General features: G+C 37.6%; 1 protein-coding gene across 1 annotated transcript in view; it reads left to right on the plus strand.

The window, feature by feature from the left end:
• Window positions 1-24,891, plus strand: part of fstl4 (follistatin-like 4) — a 196,154-nt gene that overhangs the window by 104,016 nt on the left and 67,247 nt on the right. The window lies entirely within an intron of this gene.

The raw sequence follows: 24,891 nt of genomic DNA on the forward strand, positions 1-24,891 counted from the left end.
TAAATAAAACATTATTATGGGGATCCAGCATATCTAGTAGTTTGTGTGTTCCTGCTTGTCTAATGGAGATTCTCTCTAGAGGCCAGGCAGGAGCGAGAAACACAAAGGTTTAGGAGATGACCTCAATATGTGACCTGCTTCTGGCCTGAGGCTTTCATTCCTCTTCCAGAAGTGGCTCTGGGTTCAGATGCAGCAGCATGTCCAAGCCAAGACCAGCGTGAGTAGAAAATGTAGTGTGGAACAGGATGATCCCCAGCTCCTCATCATGGGCCATTGTGTGTATTATTCATGGACTAAACTTCTTAAAATAAGATCGAGGAAAGGGGAGATCATCTTTGTCTCTGAAGGCCCAGGTTTCCTCTCTGAAAAAAGAGGGTGGACATTGGGCTGAGCAGTTTGACCAAATTTATAGTGTGTTATAAGTAATTTTGTATGAATCAAATATATCAGGGTTGGCAAACTCCGGTCCAGTCCAGTTCAGATTCAACACTGATAAAGACTCACCTGCCCGTATCGTTCTAGTAACCCTTCAGACCTTGATTAGCATGTTCAGGTGTGTTTGATTAGGGTTACAGCAAAACTCTGCAGGACTGTTGTTCGCCACCCCGGATATATATAATACTGTCAACGAAAAAGGTTTAGATATGAAATACACATGTGGTAAAAGATATGCACAGTCTAAGCATTTAAATACTTTGCAAATTCGCAATTCTGACTTTATATCTCGCAATCCTGACTTTATATCTCGCAATTCTGACTTTATATCTCGCAATCCTGACTTTATATCTCGCAATCCTGACTTTATATCAAGCAATTCTGACTTTATATCTCGCAATTCTGACTTTATATCTTGCAATCCTGACTTTATATCAAGCAATTCTGACTTTATATCTCGCAATTCTGACTTTATATCTTGCAATCCTGACTTTATATCAAGCAATTCTGACTTTATATCTCGCAATTGTGACTTTATATCAAGCAATTGTGACTTTATAACTTGCAATTCTGACTTTATATCAAGCAATTCTGACTTTATATCTCGCAATCCTGACTTTATATCAAGCAATTCTGACTTTATTTCATGCAATTCTGACTTTATAACTTGCAATCCTGACTTTATATCTTGCAATTTTGACTTTATATCTCGCAATCCTGACTTTATATCTCGCAATCCTGACTTTATATCAAGCAATTCTGACTTTATATCTCGCAATCCTGACTTTATATCTCGCAATTCTGACTTTATAACTTGCAATTGTGAGTTTGTATCTCACAATTCTTAGAAAAAAGTTAGAGTTGTGAGATAAAAAGTCGCAATTACCTTTTTTATATTTTTATTTCATGGTGAAAACAAGCATTCATATTAATCTCTTTAGCTCAAAACTAAAGATTCAAAACAGTCAAACAGACTCAACATTCTGATTGGATGAGCCACATTTGAAGTTGGTACTCTTGTGAAAAAGAAGTACACCTCAGAATACTTTTAAAAAGAGTACTTGCTGTATTATGGAAATGTGTTATAGTTTAAAGACACTTAATATAAAGTGGGACCCCAGATCCTTTTGTCTCAAGTGCATGTCACAGTTCAGGTTAGTCTCTCACTGTGTGTTTTTATGGTGTTGATATGGCATAATTTTCCTGCAGCTCTTCAGTGACTAGTCATATGATATTTACAGCTTGGATGATTGGTTTAAAAACTGTGGTTCCATGAGCAAAGGTGCTAGATTTCAAAGTCGAGCAGCTGTCATTGAGATGAAGTGCAAGAGAGAGCTCTCTCTAGGTTTCCAAAGGTGCGTCCCAGTTTGTGCATTTATGCAATATTCTTTGTGGTTTTGTAGCATAAATAGTGTGAATAGTGTGTTCACACACACACAAAAAAATCCAAATAGAAAAAATGCACTTAATTAACTGAAAAAAAACGAATTGTGGAATGCTGGACGCAGCTTTAATTACATAGCGGAAGTAATGTTCGTAAAATAACAACAGCTTGGTTGTTGTGGATACTTTAGTGTGCACTGCATAGTGCTCCACAATCATGCTTATTTGACCTTTGCATACATGCAACTGTTTTGTACTGGTGACAACCAGCTGGTACAGATTTAAGGATCCGTGACGAGTCTATTGCATACTCTACACAATAAATGTGCTCAATGCAGCACTTATACACCTGAATGAGATGCTGCAGCTCAAACCTCGAAGTCTCTCTCACCTGCACTGAAACAGGCTTGTGTTAAGTTACTGAATGATGAATTAGCTCTATTACAAGGTCTGCATATTTTTATTGATCTGAAGAATTCAGATGATGCCCAGAGTATAGAGCATAACATCTAATCTGTAATTGTCTGAATTTGTCATTTTAACTCTGTAACCGCTGCGGTTCTCCTAAAGGCCTGAAAATAAGATAAAAAAATAAGATAAAATAAAGTCATTGATTTTGTTTTCCCTCCTCTCAAAGCGTGCCTTGGCAAGATTTCAGCCCTAACCATTCCCCGATATCTCGGATCGGTCTGATCACTGGAACATCCTGTAATTACACTTCTGTGTGTTTGAGAGGGTTGAGTTACACTGGAGAATTGCTCATCAGTGGGAATATTGTCAGCACTGGTCAAACACTCTAGATTAGGATCAATACTTCTGTCACCTTTGCTACAATCTGTCTCCAATTTCCCCCCAAACACTCTGCGGTTTGCCATGATGAGCGCCACAATAATTACAGTCATCACATGTTCCCACATCTCAAGAAAGTGCTTTGTGATGGATGTCAACACCAAAGCCTTTTTTCCTCTTTTGATTCACCCTTTGCTACATAGATAATTGGGATGGCATGGTTTCTTGTCACTGGATTTAAGGGATTATCTTCCATTCCAACAGCCGGCCTGAGAGAGACAGTAAGAACAGGGAGCTTATTAATGGTGCTGATAAATATAATTCATCTCAGATGAAGATGTCACAGCCCTTCAGAAGGTGACAGTAAGGGAATTATACTGGTAAGAATTTAGATATATACATACATACAATTTGAGATGTTTAGTCATTCAAACAGTATTAAGCTTTTAAAAATGGGTTACTCCTGAAAAGTTTTTCTTTTTCTTTTTTTTTTCTTGTGTGTATATGATGAAGTTGTGTAAACAGTTTTTTTTTTTATTTTTCTCTCTAATCATGTGTCCATTGGCATGGATTGATGAGAGCATTTAAAGGCTGAGATCTGCTCAACTTCATGCAAATAAGTGGCAAAATATGTCAGATTACAGCCAATCACTGTCAGCTGAAGGCAAGCCAAACTTGTGATATCTGTCATAAGCATTTCAAAATCTACTTTTAATGTTGGCATTTCTGCTAGATTCAGTGCTTAAAGTATTAGTTCATCCAAAAATAACACTTCAGGCATCATTTACTCTCCATTTTTATATATCCTGGATGCTTTTTTGATATAATAAATTATATCTAAATTTATAATGATAATTAACATTGTCTTTTTGAATGTCTGCTATGGAGGATTAACACTTTTTAATCAGTTGTGAGTTTAGTAGGTGAAAATGTAAATAAACCAACTAACAAATTTATGACATAAATGGACAAAAGGACATGTCTTAAAATTCAGTGGGAAATTGATTGATTGATCAGCTGTCTAGTGTTTTTATTTTTAAAACTCATTTGGCAAATATATTGCTTTGTGTTATTGAATATTAAAATGGATTTTAAATGCTTTTAATTTCACTTGCCATGCTTCTAGCTTGTTCTCCAGGGATGTAAAACGAACTGAGAAATTGTACTTAAGTTAAACTTTTACTCCATTTAAAGTCCAAAACCCCTTTGCCAAAATACTTGAAAGTAAAAAAAGCATCCATAATTTATTTATTTATTTATTTTTATTTTTTTTTGAAAACAAGATACAGTAGAGATTTTCTTTGAATTTTTGATGCAAAAACTTGTGAAAAATCCCAATTTTCTCATTGTTCTGACAGTGTAAGGAGATATTCGGCCGAATCCGATATCCTGAAACCTCTTAAAGGTAACATTAGTAGCAGATTATTTTACAGTGGTTTGACATTTGAAGTATAGTATTCTTTTTTGAACAGTAATCTTTAAGTATTATAATAACATATAAGCTACTAATACCTTATAATACACCTTACATTTGGTTGTATGATCTAAAGAAAAATGCCTGAGACTGGGAAAGGCTCCAGCATCCTCACAATCCTATATGAGATACATGATTTGGGGGATGGATGGATGGATGGATGGATGGATGGAACATTTTTTTCTCTAACTTTTAATGCATTTACAGCAATAATACATTACACTAAATACCTACTAAGGGCAGTTAGTATTTAATAAATATAATGCACAATAGTAGTGCTATATCATGGGGTATTGTGTTAAAATATTACACTACATAAATAGTATATTAGACCTGTCTATGTAATATTATTTTCTGACTCATACATTCTGCAATAAAGAACTTTTGTACCATAAAGAAATGCATTAAACAAACATTTATGTTTTATTAGTAATATTAGAAATAGGGGAAGGGTAACTGTGGAGCAGGCATAAGAATGTCTGGGTTTGCTTTTGTGGGGGCAGACAAGGAGACAGGAAATCCCTGTTGCCCTCTGACGTAAGGCTCACCGTTCCCCTCAGGTTTTGTGTGAAAATAGCACAGGCTGGTCAAGTGAGGAAACATTCTCAAGAGGCCATCATTGTTCCCACTGGGGCAGAAAACTACATCCATAAGTCTCTGGGAGTTGGCAGGAGCCTCATGAAGCCTGAAGGGAAAGACTTTATACTGCCAGTGACCTCCTGGCATTTTCTTTTGCATCATCTAAAAGGGGCACCTGCCAAATGCCCTTTGTTAAATCCAAAATTGAAATAAATCTCGTCTCACGTAATCTCTCAATCATCTTAATCTCATGGCATGGACTGGCAAAGCAGCTGGTGTCATTTGGCTTTTGGACGTTGTTATAAAAACAGATGGTGCCTTTGGGTTTCAAAACTATGAGACTGGACCAAGGAAGTTCAAAAATATTAACCATGCACTGGTTTTACATCTCTGAAATGTTTTAAAGGTAGAAATTTGCGTAAAAAGCACAACATTTAAACAAACATTGTAAACCGGTCATTAGGCTACACAGATTAACATGGGACCGCATTCTCGCACTCCTCTGTGTTGTCGCTGGGATAGTAGCTTTTCAGGTGATGGAAAAGGTTTGTTGTGTTTCTTACCTTGGTTGGAACCAACCATCGACATATTTTGCAGACCATCTGGGCCGAATCACACAAAACGTGTTTTTGCATTCCACTGCGCTACTTTTCCATTGGTTTTCTATGTAAACATGCTAGACGGATGTGTTTGACTGTTGCACTCGCATCTTTTGTAGCATCTCATTAATGACACGGCATTCTAAGAACACACCGCTCAAGTTAAAAGACGTTCAGCTTTTAAAATAACACGTCTCATGAGCTTGCATTCCCCCCCCATTGACCTTCATTTCGCATTTATGCAAAAGCACATTCTGTGTAACGTGTTCTTACCTTTTTTTTAAACTATTTCCTCAGCTTTGGTGGGTAACAATTCGATTTCATTTTCGCTTTATTTTCATTTCCCTCGTCGGAGACGGACTGGATGTTGTCGCCTTTATTTCTGATGTGTGATAGACTGGTAGTGTAATCCATATAGAGTAAAAAATGTTCAGAGCGTATCTTCGTTTTTAGGGTTGGGTATCGTTTAAATTTTAGCAATTCTGATACCAGTTCTTATCAATTCCCAATTTCGATTCCAATATGGTAAAAAAAAAAATGAAGTCGAACATTTAGATATCAAACATTTATTAAACATTTAAAATGTTTTAAAATATGATATGTTTATTATTTATTAAAACTTTTCAGCTGAATACCATGAATAAAAATCTGCAGCCTAAAGAACAACTAATAAACTAGGCTAATATAAATATCAAACATTATTGAAGACAAGTATACAGTAATGCAATAGTACAAATAAATACAAGTAAACACTGTAAAAAGTAATATGATCTATCAACTCAATCAAATTGTGGCAACAGATTACAAGCAATACTATTAATTTCAACATATAAGAATTGAGTTAGAATTAATCAAATTAGTTCTTTAAATGTCAACCATTTAAAATGTGTAAAAATTAGCAAACACCATTACAAAAACCACAAACTGAGATAAAAAGCAAACAGACAACTAAATGAAACACTGATCACCATAGTGGTGACCCAACATGTTCAATAAAATCAACATCAACATCTAAACCTCTGTTAATTCTTGTGTATCTCTTTCCTTCAGTGATTCTGCTTGTTTTCATCAGGTGTCTTCAGGGTTGGCACTGAAAAATGAAGAGTTCTTAATACATCTTCGACATCTATCTGTTATTCAGATATTACATTTTACTTAAATTGTTGACATTTAAGTAATTAATTTGATTCATTCTAACTCAATTCTATTTGTTGAATTTACTTAATAATATTGCTTGTAATCTGTTGCCAAATTTTTATGGAGGAGATATAGTACATTACTTTTTACAGTGTGGATTAATCCTCATTAAAGTATCAAAAGTTATTCAGTCAAGATCAGTGAGTGATTTTATTTTTCTTTTGTTCTTTAATTAACAGTAATGACACAGACGGCAGCAGGTTTATTATTAGGCTTCTGTCAATTTAAGACCTCATGCACAGATCCAATATACTGATGCACGTTTGATAACTGCTTATGTTCACTTAATTGACATCAGTGATGTCAATGCTGCCAGATTCTTGCATTTATTTACGATTTTTCTTAAAAGTACAATGATGAAGGAGTTTTCTCAAGAAGTCTCTGCTGCCAGAGATGAAAAGTACAGCATCTGCATTCATATGCACTAGTCTACCAACAGAACAAAACAGCTTGATACTAAGCAAGTCTGGAATTAAGGTGGATCATCACGTCAAATATGAATCTTAAAGCTGTTTACTTGCACTCGTAAATGAAAGCAAACAAGCGTGACAACTAGATGCATCAGCAGGTGTACGGGCATCTGGTCAAATTCCCTCTGGGTCGCAAGCACATTACTTATTGAGATATGCATTATTCACTGATGTGTGTGTGTGTGTGTGCGTGTGTGTGTGCGCGCGTGTGTGTGTGTGTGTGTTGTCTGAGGTTGGCACAACCCCTGCTATCAGCCTGGCAAAGTGCTAAATTTATTGTGAGGAGGAGCTCTGTTTTAGGAAGAACACCAGCAAAGTGAAAGTGTCATTGGCTTATTAAATCATGCAGTGATGGGCCGCTAGGATCAGACCACGTTCACGTTCATGTTCATGTAAGGTGACAGAGTTTGAAAGCCACAGCTGCTGGAACAGAAGGAAACCATCATGATGTCAGACATGAGAGGGCAGAGATGACAGGCAGCCGTAGCCCCTGCTGTACTCTACGAGTGTAGAAACAACGCTGCTTATGCTAGATCACACACCCTAAAAACACATACTGTTATACTCTATTCAGTAAAAGTTCTGAGAGGTCCAGCCTCTCAATGTCCTTCCCAGCAAAGGTCTGAACACCCAAACACTGTTTCAAGAGTCATGATGTTGTACGGCTTTGAATAAGCAACATGTTTATTGCAGCTAGCTAATGTCTGAGGCTGAGATGTGGAAAAGTTCGTGTGACCTTTTTCATTTAAGCTCCAGCATTATTGAAGAATTAATTTCAACATCAGTATATTTTATTGTGTATCATATTCCAATGTTACATCGAAGTATGGCCCTTTCTCATGTGTTCTTTCTATTGGTGAATTATCTTTTGACAGTTTAACAGTTGTGACTAAGCCTCAGTTACTAGTTCTAAAATGTCACTTTAGAACTAGTAACGAAGGAATGTTGAGTTGCTTCATTGAAGCTTATTGTATAATGTAGAGTATTATGAGAGAGAGATCAACTAAACGAGTGTATCACCTGCATCTGATATAGCATTCATTCTTCAGGTCAGTGTCCGTAATATTACAGTGTATCCATTATAAAATATCAGTTTGAATGTCCGCTGAGGAAAGTGATATCTTTGCCTTTGTCCTTTTAAAAGTCAAGGGGATTTCCCATGACAGCATTCAAACAACTTTGTTTAGTCCTTTTCAAATTGCTACCGACTCACTCATGAAAACAGTCTTTGCTGACATCTAATGGCTATCACGATCACTAACGGACAATTTTGCAATACCAAATTTGGCATATTATTAATATAAAATAATATTTATTGAACAATAATATTTAAATTAACAATAATAGCCATTGTAAAAGATAATAGGAAATAAACGCAAGCAAACAATTCAGTCAAGCGTACAAAAGCAGCGCTCTAGTACAGAATCTAGTACAGTAAAGTTATGAAACTTAATATAGCCCTTAATCCAAATCAGTTTGCTCTGGAACAAGTAATAGATTAATAAGACCAAAGATTGTCTGTTTGATATACCCCAACTGAATTATATCTCATGTTTAACCACTATCTACATAAGAGCCAGTGGCAAATACTTGAAGGACTGGCTGAGATGAAGCTGTTCTCGGCGGGTACACGAGCACTGAACAGTCGCTGACGGCCTGGAGCTCACATCTGTGAAAAGTCAAAACGAAAGGAACGAATTAGTACAACGTGGCCTCGATTTACTAAAATGAGGGAATTAATTAATTAGTTGTGGGAGTAAATTCTTAATTCGTGGCTACAATTTACTAAAACAATGAAATTATTTCTTAATTTGTGGTTGCAATATACATGTATTTGTCTGCATGTCCTGTGTGGGGCTCCGTACATTTCAGCTTGCCTCGATTTCACATGATAAATGTGTACATCTCCTCCCTGTGGCTAAGACCATCTCTGAGCAGAACTTGAAGTGGAATAACACACTTGACAGACCTTTTCATGTGTAATATTGCACAGGAGACTGGCAATTATATTTTGGCAGTTCTGCTCCATTTAGAGAGGTCCAAAGCACTCTTGAGTTTGACGTGTACTTATGTATTAAACAGAGTATGTCCTAGCTTATGTCCTTGCTGATGTGATCTACCCAAGTAGGACATGTTCCTGGATCACCACACCTCTCGGTCTGGCAACAGCATAGAAGGAACTACATATTTTCAAAAACTGACTAGTCAGCGGGTTGAATGATTTGTTGCCGGCGTGTTTTGGCTGGTCTACAGTCAAGTCCACCAGACACCAGTCAATACTGTATGTCTACAACACTGTATTCTAAACTTCCACAAGCAGTCTCTCCTCCTCATTTAAAAATGAACACAATGATCACAATGGGCCATTTCCGTGTTTAGTGCTAACACATGTAATGTCTCAACAACTCGAATCATAGAAAAACAAATAACTTATGATTATGATTAACTAATATAGTGTAGCTAAGAGCTATATTTGTTTGTGGGAGTAATAAGGCATGATGTAAGAAATAGAAAAGTTGCTGTTTCAAACAAGATAAGGTGTGGTCCAGAAGCTGACTATATTTTGGGCAATATTACTGTCTAAAGTGGCTTGGGAAATGTTATATATTTGTTGTGTCAGTGTGTTGTTCTGTTTTATTGCATGTGTTTGCATAGAGTTTCATTGCTCCAAAAACCTGTAAAATGAATTTTCTGTTGAGTGTGCTAATTGGATGTGTGTTTTCATGTAGTGAGTTCCCTTTGGAATAATTGAATGAAAACAGCAATCCCATGAGACTGACTGTGGTGAAGCAATTGACAGCCTGTCGAGAAATCCAGGGCCGCGGGAAGCTTGTGAAAATCACGACAGCCTGAGTTTGACATCTGTATTTTTGTTCTAACACTTCATTTGTGCCTTCACTGTGACAACTCACTTTAAGAAGCTCTATGCTATGAGTGTGTATGTATATTCCCACAGTCATAATAGAAATATCTGTATTTATGTACAGTATTTAGGGTACATATAAACAGTTCACGTTCAGAATCTGCAATTGTATTGAAGTCCTCAATTATGTCATATTTTTGTGTTTTTCTTTTCTCAAAGCATTTAATTTTATATTAAAAAGCTGTCACATGTAGGTGTTACAAAAAAGTCTAACACAATTCAATTAATAGTTCTTGAAGCAGATTTCAAATGCATCTGATTTGTTACCCATGAAAAAGAAAGGATTGACTGAAGTGCTAATCGCGTAATTTTGAACACATCATCCATCGCTTTAATGTGCAATGAAGAATTACAACCTAATAAATCCATAAACTCATGTAAAAGTGGTTTTTGGTACTTTAAGTAGGTTTGTAAGGCCACGCTTTAATTTAGGGTCCAATTCTCACTATTAACTACTAACTACGACTTTTGCCTCAAAAAACTCCTAATTACTGTTTATTAATAGTTAGTAAGGCAGTTGTTAAGTTTAGTTTTTTTGTGTGTGTGTGTCCCTTTAAATGCAAATGAGCTGCTGCTCCCGGCCCCCTTTCCAGAAGAGGGCGGAGCTTTAACAGCTCACGCTTCGGTCGCTCAACAACAACAAAGTGGGAGAATCTCACGCAGCCAAAATGAGGATTGTCAGTAACGGTGTTCAGCCTTACATTGTTCAGCCCAACATGGCCTCGCCCCCTTTGTTGCATGCTCTCGGGGGCGGGGTCTATGTAAATTTTGGGGTTTGTGATGTCACTAACCCGGGAAGAAGCTCATTTTAGTCCCTACCAGCCGTTTGTTGTAGTCCTTAAAAAGTGATTTCTGTAAAAGAAAATATCTCCCTTTGCATTGAACTTTGAGTGTCGTAACTTTGCAGATGTTGTTTATGCTCAAACAGCAACAATACACACTAATATTGATCTAATATTGAACTTTAAGTCTTCTAAATATTAACAACACACCATATTTTATACATACTATTTTCTTGTTTCTCATTTCTTCATTTTTTTTTTCTTTCTAATTTTCTTTTCTGCTCCTGGGTCCATATCTATATTATGTATTTGTTTTTCCTGTGGCGCAGGTAATTTCTGCCTTGTTTTGCATTGACAATGTCTTTGAACTATAACTATTAACCCCCGGTGGTTTGGGGACCCAACACACTTTGTGTACTTTGCATATAGGGAGGAGCGGCACTGACATCACTCTTCCTGAGCAAACTGACTGTAAATATGAAAGACGTCTGCAGTAACACTTACTTTACAGATGTATGTTTCCAAACAAATTTCACATCAGTAAGGCTGGACTTCCTTGTCTGGTTATTATATCTAAACAATGGCACTATAGTGAAGTCCTTTAGCAGCTATCTGTAATGGTGCTTTCTAAGGGCGTGTGTGTGTGTGTGTGTGTGTGCGTGTGCGTGTGTGTGTGTGTGTGTGTTCGCTCAGATTCTTTCATTCCAGCCTAATGGAAGTGTTGAGAATGAGATACTTTTGTCTGGGTTTTAATTAAGAGTTCAGTCAATGGAGCCCAACTTCCCTCATTGTGTTCAGATTAGCCAGCCGACTGATGATGAGGATTGTGGGAGATGAAGCTGGCTCCAGGGGAAACATGTGTTCATATTATCAGTCAAAGCACATTTCCCCCCTCTGTCTCTCCGGGTAATGGAGCACTCTTTGTGGCGCGATATTATTTGAAGGAGAAGGAGCTAAAAAAGGACAAAAAATGGAGGCATTGGCATAACATTTGCACAATGCATAAATTCAGACCTGGGACAGTTTACTGCTTAACAGGCAACAGGCAACATCAGCTTGTGATCCTGAGTGCCAGTGGATACTTTAACTCTTTCCCTGCCAGCAAGTTGGCAGCCAGTGCCAGCATTTTTGATCATTTTTACAAAGATCAAGATCGAGTCCATCAACACCACCAAAACTTCATGGGTTCAACATTTCATTCAGTAACGTTAGGGAGTTTAGATTTATATGCTGTTGAATGTCTGATGATCGTGTTAGCTTGCATGTGCAGCATAAGCATTGCGTCTATCGCTTGTTTCTTCTTCACCTGTGTTTTGATCTGGAGATTCTGTACTCTTTCAGAAGATGTGTAACAGCACCTTCAACCGTATAACAGTGAAAACACGTATTGCCTGGAAAATTCTGTCAATGGTGAGGAAAGAGTTAATGGCTTCAGAGCTCAGCTTGGAAACATGTCGTCCCATCAGACGAGGCGCAGCTAAAGGAGGGTCTTTCAGCGTTATAATGTTCACCTGACAGAGGGAAATGGAGCCATTGGGATGAAATGACTTGGAGATGGAGTAACTGTGAAATATCGTTTAATGGTTCCCTGAGGAGGACAGCATTTGAGCTCTTTGCTCAGGGAAATACCCCAAAGTGAAGAATTTGACATCATTTATTTATCCTGTATGCTGGTGTTTTTTTCTGTGAAACACACACACAAATAAAAAGACAGACAAAGTTATCACACCACAGCTCTACAAATAGGAATAAGAATTTATTGCATGTAGGAATAAGTATTTATTGCATGTTCTCACCAAAAGTAACATTTCAAGCCATGTGGCTCTTCATCTGACAATGAACATTCACAGGTAGGCCCTTATATACAATAGAGAACATCACATGACCAAAAAAAAAAAAAAATCAATCAATATATGCATGTAGTACCATAATGATGTCAACAATGGCATCAGAACAAAAGAGCAAAAAACAAAACTGAAAGTGAAAACATCAATTAACTAGAAAACGGTGAAAAAGAAAAGGCCCCACTTGTTTATGGGTGAAGCTATTATTAATACGAATTGTACATTTTCCCAAATCATGTTGTACAAATTCATATGAAATTGCAAAGACTTGCGTTTTCTTGTGAGACTGTGATGGTGAAACACATGTTTTGAAGAAAGGTAATGCAGCTGCTTTCCATTCAACAGCAGTTAAAAGTGAACACATTTGTTAAGATCAAATAGCACAATAAAGTGTTCATAAACGTTTTATAAATGTAAACCAAACCGTAGCTTTGTGTGATGAACAGAACAAATATAATTCATCATTCACTGATAATCTTTTCCTCCTGTGAAACTCTGAATCATGTTCTCAAACTGTGATGTCACTGATGCCAAAGTGCCTTTCAAGGAAAGTCTGTTCACTCGGCGGCATCCATCATTTCAGTCAAGTCCTATATACTTGAATGGGGGAATCCTGAAATCTCCCGGAAAAATCCTGAAACTGCTTGCTACACTCATATTTAAATAACATATTTCAAATCAGAAAACAAATCTGACATGAACTGTCCCATAAATAAAAAATAGCGTTAAAAAAACAGCAACCGGAGCTTATAACAGCAGCTGCAGTGACGTGATGATTTTACCAATTGGCAATTGGCTCTTTTATTTAGAAGGCGGGACTTATTCCACCATATCGAGTGCAACAGGGCCCACCCACTTTTTTTTTAGAGGCGATGGTATTTTTTCCTTTCATTTCTCCCATAGGGATTTCAAAAAAGTCTTTGTTAAAGCACTATAAGCCATGAACTAAACCAACCAGCTACGAGGAGAATCATAACACTACAAACTGTGATTTAAAGCAAAAAAGTATTTGAAAATTGGACAAAAATACAAAATACAAACAAAAAGTTTATTGCAAAATATGCTTATATACACTATATTGCCAAAAGTATTGGGACACCCCTCCAAATCATTGAATTCAGGTGTTCCAATCACTTCCATGGCCACAGGTGTATAAAATCAAGCACCTAGGCATGCAGACTGCTTCTACAAACATTTGTGAAAGAATGGGTCACTCTCAGGAGCTCAGTGAATTCAAGCGTGGTACCGTGATAGGTTGCCACCTGTGCAATAAGTCCATTCGTGAAATTTCCTCACTACTAAATATGCCACACTCAACTGTTAGTGGTATCATAACAAAGTGGAAGCAATTGGGAACAACAGCAAATCAGCCACGAAATGGTAGGCCACGTAAAATCACAGAGCGGGGTCAGCGCATGCTGAGGCACACAGAGCGCAGAAGTCGCCAACCTTCTGCAGAGTCAATAGCTACAGACCTCCAAACTTTGTGTGGCCTTCAGATTAGCTCAGGAACAGTGCGTAGAGAGCTTCATGGAATGGGTTTCCATGGTCGAGCAGCTGCATCCAAGCCTTACATCACCAAGTGCAATGCAAAGCGTCGGATGCAGTGGTGTAAAGCATGCCGCCACTGGACTCTAGAGCAGTGGAGACGTGTTCTCTAGAGTGACGAATCACGCTTCTCTGTCTGGCAATCCGATGGACGAGTCTGGGTTTGGCGGTTGCCAGGAGAACGGTACTTGCCTGACTGCATTGTGCCAAGTGTAAAGTTTGGTGAAGGGGGGATTATGGTGTGGGGTTGTTTTTCAGGGGTTGGGCTTGGCCCCTTAATTCCAGTGAAAGGAACTCTTAATGCTTCAGCATACCAAGATATTTTGGACAATTCCATGTTCCCAACTTTGTGGGAACAGTTTGGGAATGGCCTCTTCCTGTTCCAACATGACTGTGCACCAGTGCACAAAGCAAGGTCCATAAAGACATGGATGAGCGAGTTTGGTGTGGAGGAACTTGACTGGACTGCACAGAGTCCTGACCTCAACCCAATAGAACACCTTTGGGATGAATTAGAGCGGAGACTGTGAGCCAGGCCTTCTCGTCCAACATCACTGCCTGACCTCACAAATGAGCTTCTAGAAGAATGGTCAAAAATTCCCATAAACACACTCCTAAACCTTGTGGAAAGCCTTCCCAGAGAAGTTGAAGCTGTTATAGCTGCAAAGGGTGGACCAACTCCATATTAAACCCTACAGATTAAGAATGGGATGTCATTAAAGTTCATGTGCACGTAAAGGCAGGCGTCCCAAAACCTTTGGCAATATAGTCTATTTAAATATTTTGAGAGCGTAGGGAGATCGACACGATTACATTTGCGGTGTTTCATGAGAGTGGGCGGAGCTAAAGAGATCTTTTGCCACGTTTTGACTCTCTGATTGGTGGAATTTTCTGTACAGCATCATGGGTAATTTAGTTTTTCACCACAAATTCTGCTTTTAAACACAATTATTTTAAAAATAAGTTGAAATAATGCAGCTTTAACAGAGGCAAATACCATCAATTAACAACCTTGTTGCTCACAGTAGGTCTGTTTTCAAAGTTTAGAAGTTATTGTTATAAATCAATTTCTCTTTGGATAAAATGAATGGAGTTTTTACTGCTGGAACCCAACTGTCACGCTCTATTGTACTCTCTCCCATTCATCATTAATGTGACTGCAGTCTTATTTGTTGATGCTAAAAGTCATGCAAAGCTGTTGTATGACTTCAGAATACTGATATTATTGTGCATTCTCATTTAAAACACACGTTACACCGTCACTTCGGTTCACCAGGAAAACATCAAGCTCTTAAGGCTGCGCTCCATCATGCAAATAACCTGTTAACACAATAATAGTTCAGCTTTGAATCTCTTCCATTAATTCGTAACTGTGCTTATATTGACATGTCTGTGAGGATTTGTCCAACGCCGAGGGACACGTTCGACCCAGATACAATAATGAATGAGACTCAATTGTTGAGAGCTTCAGCTGCGTGTGAATGCTGATTTATTAATTAGATCGTTCATTAGTTCTGCTCCCCAGTTGCTGACTTTCACTCAGCCCGTTTACCTGAACAAGTCTGGCGATGTTAATCAGTCTAGAAGCCCCTCGGGGACAGAGATCGGGCTCTGGACCAGTACTGTTGTGAAGAGTGTTTCAGATAAACGGGCGTTTATGTGTATGTGCGATGTATTGAAATGAGGCTGCTTGTTCTGAAATGTCTCTCACCTTGACTCTGAATAGAAAACTTGTGGAATTGCATCTCCTGATGTTATTGCTTTTTATGCGTGCTCTGTATTGTTTGTCATAACGGCAGCATATTCTAAAGTGGTTCCTATGGGGTGGATGGGAAAGTGAGAGTCTATGACTCGATGGCAGAAGAAAAACAGTGCTGCTACTGATAATGATGATAGAGGACGATATTGCCGTTTGCTTTCCTTAAAGGGTTAGTTCACCCAAAAATGAAAATTCTCTCATCAAACCCGTTCCAAGACTTTCATCCATTTTTGAAACACAATTGAAGATATTTTTAATGGATTCTGAGAGCTTTTTGTTCCTCCATTGAAAGTCTATTCACCCAAAATTCTGACACTTCAAAACGTTCAAAAAGAGATCTTAAAAGGGGACCCTTTTCACGAGATATAATATAAGTCTCTGGTGTTTCAGAATGTGTCTGTGAAGTTTCAGCTCAAAATCCCCCACAGATCATTTATTATAGCTTGTCAAATTTGCCCCTATTTGGGTGTGAGCAAAAACACACCATTTTTGTGTGTGTCCCTTTAAATGCAAATGAGCTGCTGCTCCCGGCCCCCTTTCCAGAAGAGGGCGGAGCTTTAACAGCTCACGCTTCGGTCGCTCAACAACAACAAAGCTGGAGAATCTCACGCAGCCAAAATGAGGATTGTCAGTAACGGTGTTCAGCCTTACATTGTTCAAACCGGAGTCGACACTGATGGAGAGACTCAGGAAGAAGTTACAACTTTTAGACGTTTCTGAATGGTTAGTGGATAAATTTATGTAGTTGCTGTGGAGTTGATTCAACTCATCCACTAGCATGTGCCGTCATGTTAATCTTTTGTGTTGAATTGACCCTCGTTTGTGAAGCAGTCCGGCGTAAAATGACGGCATGACAACAACACTCTACTACAACAACTCTTCCTCTTCTCTAAAGCAGCCCAACATGGCCTCACCCATTTAGGCACTTGAACTTCATTCATTTTCAACATTTTAAGTACTTATTGGGTTTCCATGTTTATGGGGACTTTCCATAGAAATAATTATTTTTATTCTGTACAAACTGTCAATTCTGTCCCCTAACCCTACCCCTGAACCTAACTACAACGTGATCTAATGAGTATTTGCATATATTATGCATATTTTATTTATTTATTTATTTAATTGTTATGTTTAGCTTTGGAGATAGGCTTAATGTATTTGTAAGCATTTTAAGGAGCACTTAATACTAAAGCAATTAATGTCCAATAAATGTTGGTTTAAAGCACTTGATTTAATGCCATTTTCCAATATTCTGTGACCTAATCTAAAGTGAGAACTATCTTTGGTTAATAAGTCATTAACAAAGCATTATCTAACTCTATATACGAGTTAATGAGACAATAATTTGTTATTACAGTGACAATGAAGAACTCACTGTTTGTAAATAGTCTATTAATGTATTAACTACAGTTTGTAAACTATTAACTAATAGTTTGCAAATGATTTGTCAAATTTTATTACTGTATACTTACTATAAAGTGTCACCATATCTTTTGCCGTGCTTTATAGAAGTACACCATTTTGATGGTGCCGACTAACATACTAAAGCACATGTAAAGTACTTGATTATAATTTTAACTGTTATTCGACATTACATTTGAAGTTAAAATATTTTAAATGTAGTAAATTGCAACTTTATCATTACAAATATATTAAATACCTGACACACAAGTTTCACCGGAAATTACATTAAATTATATTTTAGTTTACCATAAATGCTTGTCAGTAAGTCCATCAGTACAACCATAGTTCAAAGACAATAGAAGTAATTATGAAATTACATATATAAAATTGTCAAAAAGCACTCTGAAGTTCAACTTGTTGCATTTAATATACATTTAAACTATAATACATGTATGAACATGTTTGTATTTTTGAGAGAATAACGTTTATACGTGGTTATTTAAAAAACAAAAAATTTAAGACACTGAAATAAGGCCACAAAACACATACTGAATTGAAAGTCGAGCTCTTCCTCTGAGGTAAATTCTTCCAGAATTATTCTTCACCATGTCTAAAAACGATGTACATGTATCTACCTAAGCTTAATGCATTATTTCGAGCTGATGTTGTTGAGTCTGTTGAATGGATCGCCTCAGAATTTGCCTTTAAATAGCGCTCGCGCTCCGTGGGCGTGGCCGCATTAGCGAATAATGAGATGACTCACGAACAACTGACATCTCTCTAATTTTCAAACAGATTACATAAACTGAGAATATTTGTTTTCAATTTGACTTACATGATTTAAAACCTGACATTTCAACATTTCTTTAGACATATGTCTCATGTTTGTGTGATTAGTATTCTCTAAGTTACAGTTCATTTTCTGAGGACTATCAGAATGGACTTCATTGAGATAAAGACGGCAGATCACGCATCATGTTAGTTTTCTTTATTTTGCAAATAGCACATCATTTTGTTTTTACTGTGAGTGTACACAAATAAAAGTAAACATTCTGTAGTTTCAACTGATGTATTACTTTTATCTGTATGACAAAAAAAGACGGGAAAAGTATTTTAAGTGTGAATAAAATCCAGCAAAACGCTCCAGCGTGTTTGCCGACTCCAGAGTGTTAATTTCATTTATAAATAACATGCAGTTAAGTGTACAAAAACATACATTCAGTTTTGCACTTGAGTATAATATTTTAAAGGATATTATTTTCATAGTAAGCATTCCTTTTGAAGTGTACTTCTTTTACTCAAGGACATTTTGTCATCCCACTTGCTCATATTTATGTCGGTGATCTCAGCAGAGATGCATGATGATTGAGGATTTGAGTGTTTTCTTGTCCAGCAGCTGTAGTTAGTCCATTTAAAACCCGGAGGCCTCCAAAGGCTAAAGACTGAGCACTATCGATCGAGCTGTAGAAGCGCTGAAGCTCATACAGAGTCCTGCAGCAGCACACACTGATGCTGAGAACGTAATCACGTCCTGCGCTACTGCTCTTAATCCATTTACTGTTTGACAGCCGTGCAATTGTTTCTCCTACAAACCCTTTGTCAGGTGACAGTTCTGAGGTCAGGAAAATACTTCTGCATTTTGGGGGATTTATTTGTCGATTCGACAGAGGTTATTGTCCAGTTGTGTAATGACAGAAAGGGTTCACCTATGTGTTGGCGTTGGATTACAGTATTCATTGTTCAGGTGTAGATGTGACGAGACCATTCATATTTGGTATTTATAACATACTGAAGTTGCAAATGCTGTGTTTTAATCTTAAATGCCATGCCTGACAGGACAGGATAATTGCAACCACTAGTTGAGACCAAAATATATGCAGCGCTTGTGACATTTATCCACAGGCATTAGCCGTACTGCTTATAACCTTATAAATGTACAGAAACTGACTGTCTGACTGTCAAAGGCCAGATTCTCTCACTAATAGACAGACAGTGAACTGAATGCACACTTCTGAAGAGTTTCTTTTCTAACTTCAAGAGGATTGCTTTGCTCTCAGCGATTAAAAGCTTTTTGATCATGTTGCCATCATTGTAAAGAATGAAGACTGTCTATTGACTTCAGAAAGTGCTTCATGTGATGACATCAAAATGAACTGGTTTATTCAAGTCAAAATATATGATTATAACTACATTAGGTGACACCAATGGTAGACACAGCTCCTCAAGATAATGATGGCACAAAATGAGTCCTTACATATTTTGAAGAATGATTTTCATTCTCCATGTGGCGTTCAGTCATCTAGCTCTCTAGTTTATTGTCTTCTCATAAACTGATGTACCAAATAGTCTACAGTACGTATGAATTAGTGAATTTACATAATCATTAGTGAGCTGCTGTGCAAGTATGAATGTTTATGTAGTTTTTTGTGCAATAAATTCAGCATAATTGATCATACATGACATCCTGCTGCATAACTACAGACATGGAAGTAGTTTATGTCAGTGATCAGTTATTCATCGCAGCATTATCTTCTCCGGCCTCACGTACAGGAACAGAAGAGCTTCTGCTGATTACACTGTGAAATCTGCTGTTTGATTAGATTACACATCTTTACATTCCCATCTAGTCTCCATTAGACGCGCAAAATGCCAATGAATTTTTCTTTCTTGGTGGAAGAGAGATGTGAATAGAAATGAGTTGAAGGTTTGAAGACACAGCTCCTAAAGTGCCAGAGAAATCAGATGAGCTTGTGATATCTTGTTCTGGATGGTCTAAAGGTCTGGGTGGCAGCAGGACAGAGAGATGAAGACAAACGAATCTGACTGAACCTAATAGAGCACTGAATCAGTCACTGCAGTTTTCAGTGGTGTCAGTGTTTCCCACAGGATTTTGTGAGACTGCGGTGGGTGGACTTTAATTGGTCCCTCTAGGGGGGTATGGGGTCATGACCACAAAACTGATTTGTAAACAAACACATTTTGACGTTCACATAATCAGCTCTATATGTATGGCTTTTTCTGACATAGTAAACTTGCTCAGTAGCTCACCTGGTACAACACTGCATGCTCGGGTATGTGTAATTTTGCAGAAATGTTGGCACAGGTACATTTTTCCAGTGAGTCTGAGTTAATATAAACAGTGTATCCAAAATGTGCAACTGGATTGAATCTATGCATATGGACATGCTGATTTACAGAACAGAAGTCAGAGTTGGAGAGAACAATGCTGCTGGACAAACACAACTGTTTATGCAGTAATGCAATACAATGCAAGTCATGTACCAATATGATTGTTCTCTCTGAAATGTGCTTCATGGTAGACTTGTGTGTGTGTGTGTGTGTATGTATGAATGAAAGTGAATAGAAGAGCTATATGGTAAAAAGAAAAAGTGGTGTGTGAGACCTTTCATGGGGAAAAAGGAGATATTTGAGGATTAACTCAGATTTATGGCATGTCATAACAATTTATACGTTTCAGCACTGACCTTTCCCTTAGCACTCGAGTGATAGATGTACTTCATTACCATGTTTGAAAAGAACCAAACGAAACACCTTCCTCTCAGAGTCTTCAGTGATTGATCAGCGCAGGATTGTGGGTAAAAAGAACAGGTTTGCATATGGATGTGACCCTGATGTCATGTTAACAGACAGGCTTGACATTGAGGGTATGTACACTACAAAACGTGGTGCAGGAAAACACACAGACATATTTAAAGACACAGCAGAATATCTCTGCCATAATCCCAAATGTACGTATAGCTGATGTAGTTTCTGTGCATCTGCAGATATATTAGGGTGTGACTATTCGATAAATGCAGTATGAAATAGGAGAATTAGTCACACGTTTATGGCCATGTGAGAGTATTTATTTCTGTGAGCATGTCAAACTTCACTCAGCTCCTTCAAACATGCCAACAAGATGTCACAAATTAATTCTTAACATTAATCACTGTTAAGAACACACGGACAACAAATTCATTTTCTAAAACTACAGGTAGTCATAAACTAATTTTACTTCAATCCACATTATAAGATTTAGGCAAAACTACATATTTTTAAATCTGCTAACGAGTCTTACATAAGCCCTGTAAATGAGGCTAATTTAGGCTCATGTTCATTAGCACCAATGAGTCATGTTTGTACTGTATATGGATGCTAAGTGCAGCCCTTCAGTAGAGGAGCTGACAGATGTTCATCAAATAAACTTTTATTGTACAATACTATCAAAGTCGTCAGACAGTCTGATAGTTTTAGCAGAGCCCTGTGGAGGGCACTTTCAAAACACATGATTGACCCCTAGAATTCTGAATATAACCTATATTCAAAGCAATGAAAACATGGAAAACAAGATACTACATAGTCATGAGTGTATGAATAAAAGGGGACCTACAGTATTATGCCACTTTTCACAAGATGTAATATATGTCTGTGAAGTTTCAGCTCAAAATCCCCCACAGATCATTTATTATAGCTTGTCAAATTTGCCCCTATTTGGGTGTGAGCAAAAACACGCCATTTTTGTGTGTGTCCCTTTAAATGCAAATGAGCTGCTGCTCCTGCCCCCTTTCCAGAAGAGGGCGGAGCTTTAACAGCTCACGCTTCGGTCGCTCAACAACAACAAAGCTGGAGAATCTCACGCAGACAAAATGAGGATTGTCAGTAACGGTGTTCAGCCTTACATTGTTCAAACTGGAGTCGACACTGATGGAGAGACTCAGGAAGAAGATACAACTTTTAGAATGAAACTGGATGTTTCTAAATGGTTAGTGGATAAATTTATGTAGTTGCTGTGGAGTTGATTCAACTCATCCACTATCATGTGCCGTCATGTTAATCTTTTGTGTTGAATTGACCCTCGTTTGTGAAGCAGTCCGGCGTAAAATGACGGCATGTCAACAACACTCTACTACAACAACTCTTCCTCTTCTCTAAAGCAGCACAACATGGCCTCACACCCTTTGATGCGTGTTCTTGGGGGCGGGGTTTATGTAAATTTTAGGGTTAGTGATATCACCAACCCAGGAAGAAGCTCGTTGTAGTCCCCACCAGCCATTTGTTGTAGTTCTTAAAAAGTGATTTGTGTAAAAGAAAATATCTCCCTTTGCATTGAACTTTGAGCGTTGTAACTTTGCAGATGTTGTTTATGATCAAACAGCAACATTACACACTAACTAAAGTTAAAAAAGTCAAATCATAATCAAGGACCCCTTTAAATATACATTGGTTCTTATTAATTTCAGTATAGCAAAAGTTTGCCAAACTAGTAAATATGTGCATGTTTTCTAAGTAAGAATAAATAACTTACTTGTCAGAAATGATATCCTTGGCTGGATCAAGTTACTCCTCAAAATGAAACTGAGTCGGAGGTATCGCCAGCAATACCACCTCGGTTTTTTTCTTACCAGTGTGAAAGAGACTCAAAATACTCCATCAATGTTGCACATACAATTAAGAGTTATACACCATTTTAATCTGTTGACTATCTTCTTTTATTTGTGTACACTCAGAGTAAAAACAAAATGTTGTGCTTTTTGCAAAATAAAGAAAACTAACATGATGCGTGATCTGTCGTCTCCCTCTGAACGAAGTCCAATCTGATAGTTCTCAGAAAATGAACTGTAACTTAGTGAATACTAATCACAAAAAAATTAGACTTATGTCTAAAGAAAGGTTTTAAATCATGTAAGTCAAATCGAAAACAAAAATGATCTGTTTATGTAATCTGTATGAAAAGAGACACATGTCAGACGCCCAGTGATTCAGCTCATTATCCACTAATGCGGCCACGCCCACGGAGCGAGCGCTATTCAGACGCAAATTCTGAGGCAATACATGTATATATCATCTCAATCGTGTATTTATTGTCTTGAAAAGTGTTTATCTGTATGTTATAGGCATGATTAGCGATCTCTGGAAGCCTCTATTAGTTCCTGGAAAGTCACATGATATGCCTGTTCTTCTTTAGAGTAATTTGTGGTCTAAAGGTGTGCAGAGCGCCCTCCGGCTGCAAGTATGAATTGAAAACACAGTATCCAGCGCTCACAGTGATGACAATAAATATTGGATAAATATTACTCCTCTGTATAGAAAATTGACATAAACATATGAGAATCCATCAATATTTCTCCAAATGTGCATACTTTTAAGCTAAAAGACTATATGAAATGCCATAGAGGTAACATGAATGTTCAGACGCTTTGCATCACAGAAATACATTTTATTTTAAATTGTAATATTATTTCACAGTATTGCTGTTTTTTCTTTTTTCTTCAGAGTGTTTTCTTTTCTTGTTTGATATACACCATGATGAGCTTGAGACATGATCACAGAGGGTTTTTTCACAGCCTACCTGACTGAAAGAGCTCATTGTTATGCAGGTCATTAGAGGTCATTATGCAAATCCTTTGTCTTCTCAGGTGTGAATCACAGCATTATTCATGATGATTCACGCCTCCACGCATACTGTGTTTCTTGACAAAAAGTGTCTTACAAAATTTAAATATCTATATTGTTTTATATGAACGAGTAGGCAGGATAGTTTTTACATAATTTTGAAGCAAAAACTCTAGTCTACAACCTCCAATACCCAGAAGTCTTGTGAACACAGATTTAATATATTTTTTTGGTCTTATTTCAGTGACTTTTGTTTTTTCAATAACCACGCATAAACGTTATTCCTTCAAAAAAACAAACATGTACATACATGTTCCTCACATATTATGGTAGCCTAGTTCGTGCTGAATACAGTGTAATGACACTTTTTCCATTAATATGTTTATGAAGAACTGAAAAAAGCACAAATGTCAGGGCATGTCAAAACTTCTCCAGTGCCCAAAAATCCTCAGACCCCAGAGGGTTAAAGCTGCTAAAGTCATGTTAGTGATTTTCTCTTTGTTTGTTGTTAGAATAACATTAACGACAGACGGCAGCAGGTTTATTAGGCTGTTAGACCTTTACGATTTGTGTTTAGATGAATATGTGAGTTTTTATTTCAGTTTTACTTTTAGTTTTTTTAGCACATCAAGTTAAACCAAATGAAAATGGGAAATGTTTCCTTGGCAACCAGCTGTAATAAAGTTTTTATTTATTTATTTATTTATTTTACTTCAGTTATAATCTTCAGTTATAATAATAACCCTGCTACCTCAACACAAATTTAATTCAAATTGTGCATTTTCACTTCAGTTCAGTGAGGTAGTGCGAGTGTGTGTAGACACAATGAAGATGGGCTGATTCGTGCGCTCATCTTTCCTCAGTGTGTGTGCGCCCTTCAGTTCAGATGTTTCCCAGAGAGCAGACGAGACCATCACAGAACACACTGCAGCCTTTCGTCATGTGTGTTTGAGATTGTCGAGTTCCTACTGTGGCGGTCAGCGTCAGTTACTGCTGACTGCTGTTCTCTCCGTTCGATGTAGTAAGACTCCTCTCAGCGGGCAGCTCTGATCCGTCATGTAGAGGGATGTCTCCTAATGACTTATTCATATCATATTTCCTCTTCTCATCAGTCGAGCAAAGCCTTGTATACGCTGCCTCCGTTCGTGTCATCTTTCGCACTGCCTCCGTGCCGGATACAAGAAACAATCTTCCTCCCACTCGAGGGGTCTTAAAGAGCGGCTCAGCGGGTGGGCTGTGTTTGCATAATTTCATTGCCAGTAAGGAATAAACAGTCACTACCACACTTGATTAATCACGGTTCTCATTTTCC

This window comes from Ctenopharyngodon idella, chromosome 21 (assembly GCF_019924925.1).
Source record: "Ctenopharyngodon idella isolate HZGC_01 chromosome 21, HZGC01, whole genome shotgun sequence".
Taxonomy (NCBI): Eukaryota; Metazoa; Chordata; class Actinopteri; order Cypriniformes; family Xenocyprididae; genus Ctenopharyngodon; species Ctenopharyngodon idella.